The 9,748-nt window shown below is 42.5% G+C and overlaps 1 long non-coding RNA gene across 1 annotated transcript; it reads right to left on the reverse strand.

Moving 5' to 3' along the window:
- Positions 1-6,456: 6,456 nt before the first annotated feature.
- Positions 6,457-9,138, reverse strand: LOC311232813. The gene is made up of 3 exons (XR_014619979.1): positions 9,024-9,138; positions 7,546-7,753; positions 6,457-7,163 (listed from the first exon to the last, which is right to left on the reverse strand). It is a non-coding gene; the product is annotated as an uncharacterized lncRNA (long non-coding RNA).
- Positions 9,139-9,748: the final 610 nt, after the last annotated feature.

The following is a 9,748-nucleotide window of genomic DNA, read 5'->3' on the forward strand; positions in this document are numbered from 1 at the left end:
CAGGACCTGGTCTCGGAGCTCCTGTACAGCAGCCGCAGCCGCACCTAGCTGTAGGCTGTGGTCGTTGGTTAACTCAATCTGGAACGCCAACGCTGTTCTGACCCTGTCTGTGTCGGCTGAGGTCGTCATGGTCGGGTCGTAATGTTATGGTTTGTAACCGACCTCAAACGCAACGGCACAGACAGGAAGTTCAGAGTTAGCCAAATGCTAGGGCGTATTTATTTACCAAGTCAAAAGAAGGATAAGTACAATAATCAAACAAATAGGGAGACTGCCTTTGGCAGAGTCATCTGCCGCTCTGCAGAATCCTCCTGGTGATAGTGGTGGGGAATTGGCATGTGACGTTGTAGCGGCTCTGCAGATACCCCCAGCAGATAGTGGTGGGGAATTGGCATGTGACGTTGTAGCGGCTCTGCAGATACTCCCAGCTTTCGCTCAAGGTGGAAAACGGAGAGAGAGAGAGATATCAGAAACAGTCCAACGAAACACAGAGGCAGTGTGGTTCCCTCCTCCCTAGCTGGGTCCAGAACCAATTGACAGTGACGGTCTTCAGTGTTCCCCACAACACACAATTTAGAATAATCCAGAACCAATTGATAGTGACAGTCTTCAGTGTTTCTTCAATACACACAATCAGAATAATCCAGAACCAAACGATAGTGACAGTCTTCAGTGTTTCTTCAATACACACAATCAGAATAATCCAGAACCAAACGATAGTGACAGTCTTCAGTGTTTCTTCAATACACACAATCAGAATAATCCAGGCAAAACGAGGCGCAGCTCCAAACGGGGAACAAGGTTCTCAACAGCGGTTCTCCACAGAAAGGTCCTGGAGAGAAAGTAGACCAGGAACAGCAACGGGGAAAAAACAGGCAAATGCAGTTGTATTCCAGAACGACCCGACAACGATAGAAGGAAGGTCCCGGTATATAAAGCCCTCTGGGGCGCTAATCACAAACTATGACAGCTGCGTGATGAAAGTGGCAATCGTTCAAAAAGCGTGCGGCGGGGAATGCACCAATCAGCACCATACCTCAGGAGAGCGTGTGGCGGGGAACCAACCAAACCTCACAGCTTGACTTAAATTTAAACATAACATATATGAAAGTGCTTGACTTAAACTTAAAAGTATCTTGTAACATACAAAATAACTCAAGTCAGAATCATCATCATTTAAAAAAGTTAACTTAACTTAAGTAAAAAAAAAGAATAATACATTTTTTTTTAAATATTAAAAAAAAAAATGTCATAATTTAGAAATGAGATTGATCGCTAACTAAACAGGTACCTTGCTCAGCTGATTATATGCTATAATGCTAGCCTGTGTTCTCAATTTAGAAATAAAGTGTACACATTATTTTAGGATAGTTTGCACAAAATATACCCATAGCACTTTAAAGTTCAGTGTGGATTGCTTTTTAAAGTTAATTTAAGAGTGGTAGTAAATTTAAAAGTGGGTTTAGCATTGGCCTATATTCTATGATTACAGAATGCCAAGGAGAGAGAGAAATCGGAAGAATGAGCATCTGAGAAATGCTGCGAGAGGCAGCTTCTCTTTGAAGAATTGGGTCCAAAGCAATAATAGTAAGGGAGGAGATAAGGATACAGGTATGTATTTGTAAGTCCTCACTACTAGCTACATGTACAAGCTGTTTGTCTCACAGAGCCATAGTTTGGATTATAACTGAGAATCTGGTGCTAACATGGTCAATAATGCTTATTTTGGACAGAAAAATGTGTCTTAAACATTTAAATTGACCAACCATAGACCCTTTTTATTCCAATCAAGGCAAGAAGGCTAGTGGTAGTGCTATATGACATATTATTTTATAATACAATTATATAACATTGTAGGCTACAGTACAAATATTATATACAGTACAATTATATTACTATTATAAAACTAATATTATTTGCTCCACCTTAGATAAAGACAGTACAGACATTGAAGATGGAGATATTCACAAGGAAAATGGTGAAGAAGTGGAGGAAGGAGAAAATGCAGATGATTGTATGGAGAGAAACGATGAAGAAGTGGAGGAAAGAGAGAATGTAGATAATGCTATGGAGAGAGATGGTGAAGAAGTGGAGGAAGAAGAAAATGCAGATGATTGTATGGAGAGAAACGATGAAGAAGTGGAGGAAAGAGAGAATGCAGATAATGCTATGGAGAGAGATGGTGAAGAAGTGGAGGAAGGAGAAAATGCAGATGATTGTATGGAGAGAAACGATGAAGAAGTTGAGGAAAGAGAGAATGCAAATAATGCTATGGAGAGAAATGATGATGACACAACAACAAATAACTTGAATGCTCTCCTGTTGCCATTAAAATATCCCACTGATCCAGCCCATGTTCAGAAGCACAGCATAGACCACCACTCTGATATATTTGTTGAGTTTTGTTGCTCTATTGGACCTTGTCAACCAGTTCTAACTTATCCAAAGACAGAGGGGCGTTCATTCCACAGGGAGTGGTATCAAGATAATCACTGGCTAGAATATTCTATGGAAAGTGATTCTATGTTTTGTTTTGGTTGCCGACTTTTCTTGAAAGAGAAGAAATATGATAATAAAGCAGCTTGGAGAACAGGGGGAGTTAACAATTGGAGAAAAGGCTCAGAGAAAGCACATAGGGTAAGCATGGTAAGATGGAGCAACTTCAAACAGAGACCACTGGAAGAGGCTTTCAGGAGGGCAGACGTAGAAGGCCAAGCCAAAAGAGAACAGGAACGACAAAGAAACAGGGAGCTAATGACAAGACTGGTAGACAGCACATTGTATCTTGCACAGCAAGATGGGGTGTTCAGGGGTCATGATGAAAGTGGTACATCTTTGAACAAAGGGAATTTCCTTGAACTTGTACAGCTACTTGCAAAATATGACTCCACCATCAAAATGCACCTTGATAACACCAATCACATCCAGTCTCAACAGAAAAAAACACAGACATCACTGTTGTCCTACAAGACACAGAATGACATAATCAGTGCCCTTGCCACCTATGTCAGAAGAGTAATTCTCAAAGAAATGGAAGATTCCAAAATATTCTCCATTCTCTTTGTTGAGGTTAGAGGTTCTATGTAGGATTGTTAGTAACTGTCTAACTGCATATATAAATGTTTCCACTAGAGGGCGCTCTAGGCAGAGCCACTCAAGATACCACCAGGTGGCGAGTATAAATAGAGATGTCTCCTCCCCCTCTACCTCTTTCTCCACCAGCCTCTCAGTGAGAGGAGACCTCATGTGCTGCTGCTCATACCATGTGAATGAATAAACCACGCCGCTTAAAGGCTAAAGATAGAAACCATGCCTCTTGACCACATTATTGTCGCCCTATAGCCGGATTCTGTCAACAGGTTATGGGCCCAGATCACGCCGGGGCGAAATAATAAGGGTAGCAAGCTTAGCTAAAGTATAGGCTAGGTTAGCACCGGGAGCACCGCATGGCTAGACGCTAGGCCAACAAGAGCTAAAGCTACGCCTACCATCAACCAAGAGGATGGCGACCAAGGGAAGGAGCAAATGGCCCTCATTCAATGGAAAAGCCGAGGACTACGAGCTCTGGGAAGAGCGCATGTTATGCTGCATGCACGGTGCGGGACTGAAGGCGACGATCTTGACAGCCCCCACGGGAGACCTGATGGCGGAAGAGCAAGCCCTGGATGACCAGCGTAACGCAGACGCGTACTGTGAATTAGCGATACTGCTCGACGACACCAGCTTGGGGCTGATATTCTGCGACACTAAAGACAAAGGCAGAGAAAGCCTGGAGGTGTTGAGAGAGCATTACATCGGGCGAGGAAAACCCAGAGTCGTGGCCCTCTACATAACACTAACAGGACTGAGGAAGGGCCACACCGAGACGGTTACCGAATACGTCATCAGAGCTGAGCAGTCCATGACGACATTGAAGAGTGCAGGAGAAGCACCAAGCGATGGGCTAATGATGGCGATGGTGATGAGGGGACTACCGGAGCTGTACAAACCGTTCACACTCCTGGTAACACACGGTTCAGCGGACATGACGCTGGGACAGTTCAAGGCCAAGTTAAGAAACTTCGAGGCCTCAGAAGATACCCACCCAGCCGCCGCGGAGGCGGGAGAGAGGGTGCTAAAGGCCCGAGCGACGCCAAGGGAGAGGACCAGGACCACGGCGGAACTGGCGTGTTGGCGATGCGGAGAGAAAGGCCATCGGAGAGGCGACTGCACAAAGACTGTCTGGTGTAGCTTCTGCAAATCCACGGGGCACACAGACAGAGCGTGCATGAAGAAACACGACCAGAGCGAGCGATACGGGCATGGACAAGATGGCGGCCATGGACGAGACGGCGGCCATGGACGAGACGGCGGCTACGGACAAGATGCCGGCTGTGGACAAAATGGCGGCAGCGGACACGATGGCAGCGACGATCAACATGAGACGGATCGAGACGACACCCGGAGAATAACGGGACAAGAAGACTTTGCTTTTGGGGTGCGGACAGCGTGCATCGCCAGGCCGGCACAGCTGCAGCGGGCCCAGAGGAGGGGACTGATCGTTGACACATGTGCGTCGTCCCATGTCATCAACGACAGGAGTTGGTTCAAGAACTTTGACAACACTTTCCACCCGGAGAGGCACAGCATGGAGCTGGCAGACGGGAAGCGCACCTACGGGTTGGCGCAAGAGAAAGGAGACGCACAGGTATGCCTCACGGACAGTGGGGGGCGCCGGCGTACAGTGACGTTAAAGAACGCTCTCTACGTACCATCGTTCCCACAAGGACTATTCTCTGTAATAGCTGCTACTGCAAGCGGTGCCAAGGTACTCTTCGATAAAGGTAAACATTTTCTTGTAGAGCATGACGGTACACGGTTTGACATAAAGATGTACCAGAGAATATATTATCTGCAAACAGAGTGTAATGACAACGACAAGTGTAATGATAATAATGATATGTGTAGCGTGGCGGCCAGTCACGATATTCAGACATGGCACGAGATTATGGGTCATTGTAATTACTAGGATTTACTGAAACTGCAAGCAGTGACAGAAGGCATGTACATTGACGGTGAAAAGCGTAGACCTGACAAAAAATGTGTAGTGTGCAAAACGGGGACGTTTACTCAATCGGGAAACAGAAATCCCACAGAAAAAGTAAAGGTACCACTTGCACTAGTTAACACGGATCTAGCCGGTCCAGTAAGCAACGAGTCCATAGGAGGCTTTAGATATGTACAGATGAAGCGTTTAGTTTTCCTGGGCGCTTTGCCGCGACGTGAGCACGGTTATATCACGTCGGAAATGAATTAGGAACCCAGGCTGCTGTTCTATTTTATGCCGCCAGGAGGCGCAAAGTCATTAGACGGACGCTACAACGTCCTACACAGTATACTGTATAACGATCTGTATGTAAATGTATATATATTAATTCATTTTGCGCGAATCCACACTTCATTATATAATAAGAATCCAACCAATAGAGCGACATTGTGCAATAAACAAGTAAACAAAGTATGGCATATTTTACAGTAGGGCACTTTGAAACAACCAATCACGTTGCGCGATAGCACGAGCGATGCATAGTCAGGAAGTAATGTTAGAGCTGAGTTCACTCATTCCGAACGGCGAAATGTAAAATGCTACCCAAGATTGTTGCGTTTCGTTATAAAAACTATGCGGTGATAAACAAAACGAATCGCAGTATGCAAAACGTGCGGTTCGAGGATCACAGTTGGAGATGCAATCATGCAACGTCCAACTTCGTTCGACACTTGAACTAAGAAGGTGCACAAAGATCGGTAAGTGAATGAACGAATGAATGAAAACTTTATTTAACAGATTGCAGAATGGGTACAATACAGTACAGCTCAATATACACAATTGTTAAGGGGATGCAGACCAGAGAAAGACTTTCGTCTTGTTTACATCAGGGTCCCCCGTAGTAACTTGGCTTGCTACTGTACAGTAGCTACAGTTAAATCAATGAGCCATCGACAGTGTGCTAACGTTATCATATACTCTCTTTTTTAGACTCTTTTTGTATCACAAACAGTACTGTATTTGTAAATCTGGTATGTCATAAATGTATAGATGTAGCAGTACTGTATGTCATGTTATGATGAATTGAAAATGGGGGACCCTGATGTAAACAAGACGAAAGTCTTTCTCTGGTCTGCATCCCTTTAACAATTGTGTTTATTGAGCTGTACTGTATTGTACCCAGGGAGAATATATATATATTTTTGTTTTGTACCACAATAAGCTAAGTTCGAGTGGGGGTGTTAAATATATTATTATTATGTGCGCCCTTGCTCATTTGTGTTCTACAGAGGGCGATGTAGTAAATCCAGTATGTGACGTCACTGTTATTGTTATTAAACACAACGTTACATACAAAACTGTCTGATTGGACAAGAGATAACAATTATTTGCATCTTTATTGTAACAAATGTATGAACAGTCAGCAATAGATGTCAAATGATTTACAGTAATATCAAGTAACAAGTTGTCAGTCAAGTCAAGAGTTCAGAATTGTATTAAAACACACACACACAAATTACAAGGTTACACGTTAACTGGCTTATTTACCACTTTGCCCTCCATTATTTGCTATGACTAGGGGCAACACTTTTGCCAAGCCAGCGATGAGATTGTTACATACATCCACTGTTAGTTTATTGCGCCAGTAAAACCTTATGGCCGCTACTAAAGCATCTTTCGTGAAAGGTTTCGCCTCTCTGCGAATATAATCTTTCATTAGGTGCCACACAATTTCAATGGGGTTCAAATCGGGCGACTCAGCCGGGGTTTTGACCCAATTGATTCCCTCTGCTGCAATGCAAACTCTGGCAGCGCTGTGTTTGGGGTCGTTATCCTGGAAGAAACGATGGCTCTTCCCAAAAGTAGCTCGTATGTACGGACCAGCGGCTGCTTTGATGATCGATTCTTCAAAAAAGACACGGTCCATTATTCCATCGAAAATAACAAGCGGGCCTGGACCGAGCTTGGAAATCGCGCCCCAAACATGCACTTTTAACGGATGCTTAGGGGCCGGTTTACCTTGACGAAAGCCTTTTTTCGTAAAGCTTTGTCTTGCAAAGTGTTCGAGTGCGACAGTGCTCTCATCTGTAAATATGACGTCATGCCATGTTTCACATGTATCGATCCACTGGTGCGCCTGTAGATGAATGAATGAAAACTTTATTTAACAGATTGCAGAATGGGTACAATACATGTAGTACGGCTCATATGAATGAATGAAAACTTTATTAACAGATTGCCGAATGGGTACAGTACAGTAGGGGGGGGTTGGGTAGGAGTGGGGGGGGGGGTAGATAGATAGAACATAGATAGTGGGGGGGGGGGGTAGATAGATAGAACATAGATAGATAGATAGATAGATAGATAGATAGATAGATAGATAGATAGATAGATAGATAGATAAGATAGATAGATAAGATAGATAGATAGATAGATAGATAGATAGATAGATAGATAGATAGATAGATAGATAGATAGATAGATAGATAGATAGATAGATAGATAGAAGAAAAACAAACCTGTGCGAGTCTTAATTCTTTATTTTTGTCACGGATCATTGGCCAGAACTTAGTTTGACCATATTTCCAGCCGAGGCCCCTACGTGCTGTACGGATAGCAGTCAGGCTGAGATGAATACCCAAATCGTCTTCGATGCACTTCTGGATTTGCCGTGCAACCATGCAATTGCGGGCCTTCGTCAGGTTGTCAATGGCGACCAGGACATTGCTATGGAAATGGAAGAGAAAGAAAGTGGAAATTAATTAACTGAGAGGGGGGTTAAAATATATATATTGTAAGAGTATATTTATGAGACAGTATATTTATTTTGTACAAGAATGTGAAACTTCCTATCACGTTTGAATAATGCTGTAACGTTAAGTAAAAATGCATTTCAACTTAATTCCAGCTCAATATGGGTTTTGCAGGTTAATACTCTCTCGTAACGCACAACACAACACAGACCTGCTAATCTGTTAAATAAAGTTTTCATTCATTCATTCATTCTGTACTCACTCAGACAGTACTATATAGTATACCTGTATGTCATGTATGTCCCTATGCCATAAATGTCATGATGTCATGTATGTTGAGTGTCATAAATGTCATGTCACTATAATTGAAAATGGGGGACCCTGATGTAAACAAGACACACGTCTTTCTCTGGTCTGCATCCCCTTAACAATTGTGTGTATTGAGCCGTACTGTATTGTACCCATTCTGCAATCTGTTAAATAAAGTTTTCATTCATTCATCCAGTTGTTTTGTTTTTGTGGTTTTGGTTGAATGAATGAATACTTTGTTTAACAGATTGCAGAATGGGTACAATGGGTCCCCCATTTTCAATTCATAGTGACATTTATGACACTCAACATACATGACATTTATCAGGGGTGTAAAAAGTACCCAGAAATTATACTTAAGTGAAAGTATGGGTACCATCTCAAAATCTGACTCAAGTAAAAGTCAAAAGTATCTGGCTAAAAACACACTTGAGTAAAAGTCAAAAAGTCCTACTTTTAAATGTACTTAAGTACTAAAAAGTAAAAGTACATTTAAAAAAAAAGGGGATACACCAGGGGTCTCAAACTCAACCCATCGTGGGCCAAGTTTTCATTTTAACTATACATTGCACCAGGTGAGTTAGTTGAAGAGGTGAGCCAATTAGTGAAATCATCAGCTGGTGTTTAGGCAAGGCTGGAATGAAACCAAGCAGACACTTTTTTTGCATTAAAATTATTTAATGCACTTCTCCATTGAAGGTAAACTAACATGGACGGCATTCACATCACAGCATGAATATATCACAATATTAACCACAGTGAAAGAAAAATGACATGTGAACAAGTATGTTGTGTGCCAGGTTAATGTACTCTACTATTTTTGTATCACAAACAGTGCTGTATATGTACAGTTTATTCCCCCTCAAATGTATATACTCTATTATTACTATATGCGAGAGAGCCCCCCCCCCCAACAATGCTGTATATTTGTAGACCTCTTCCAATGTACAGTTTATGTCCTTGATGCTGCTCTCCAGGACCGAGATCATGGCGTTCTTCTGCTCCAGGTCCCGCAGCAGCTCTGTGTTCTCCTTCAGCTCCTCGCACCTCTTGGCAGCCAGATATGGACACATGGAACGTAAACACTATTATTAGTACAATACATATGATAGGAGCTGGAGCACATAAGTACACACACACATACACAATCACATGCACAAGTACACAAACATAAACACAATGACCATCAGTCCATTAGTACATTAAAACCAGACACTGTCCGCAGACTCTTTACATCTTTACTACCGTAGGCTCCATCACCTTGGAACAGATAATACTTGTGCAGGCTCTATCACAACATTATAGAAAGATGTGTTTGTTATTAATCAAGCAGGCTTGGATTACATACATGTAGGTTTAACAATAGAGATCAGACTCAAGACAGTTTTCTGCTCTGTTGTGAGTCCTGTTTGTTTAAACGGAGAAAGATTTTAACCTCACACCTAAGTTTGGTTTATATACTAAAATTGCTAACAGATTAACAGAATGTGAAACAACTTATTAGTATTGGGTTAGAGTTGTTTGATTTCCACTAACGTAATGTTAGATTGCTATCTGAGAAAGTTACGTAACGTTACTCTACTGTATGTGAGCTGGCTGGCTGCGGCATTTGCCATGTATAATCTGTAGGCAAAACGGACTGCATATATAAACGGCTGAT

The sequence above is a fragment of the Notolepis coatsorum genome (genome assembly GCF_963971535.1).
Source record: "Notolepis coatsorum genome assembly, chromosome: 8".
Classification (NCBI taxonomy): domain Eukaryota; kingdom Metazoa; phylum Chordata; class Actinopteri; order Aulopiformes; family Paralepididae; genus Notolepis; species Notolepis coatsorum.